Source organism: Penaeus monodon, chromosome 28 (assembly GCF_015228065.2).
Source record: "Penaeus monodon isolate SGIC_2016 chromosome 28, NSTDA_Pmon_1, whole genome shotgun sequence".
NCBI lineage: Eukaryota > Metazoa > Arthropoda > Malacostraca > Decapoda > Penaeidae > Penaeus > Penaeus monodon.
The window spans coordinates 35,125,536-35,125,763 of NC_051413.1; positions in this window are offsets into that span (position 1 = coordinate 35,125,536).

The window sequence follows — 228 nt, forward strand, 5'->3', positions numbered from 1 at the left end:
AAGTCCCAAAAACATTTTTTTCCCAAGTATTTAGGGGCCCCAAAGTTATTGTATGTTTAAAGGGGGGGAATTTTCTCATACGTGGGGCGGACCAAGATGTTTCCCCCCCAAAAATAAATGGGGGGCCCAAAAAAAAGAAACTTCCCCCACATTAAAAAAGGGGGCTAGGGAAAGGGTTTTTTTTTTGTAAAATTTGGAGTCTTTCAGTTTTTCTTTTTATATTTTCAA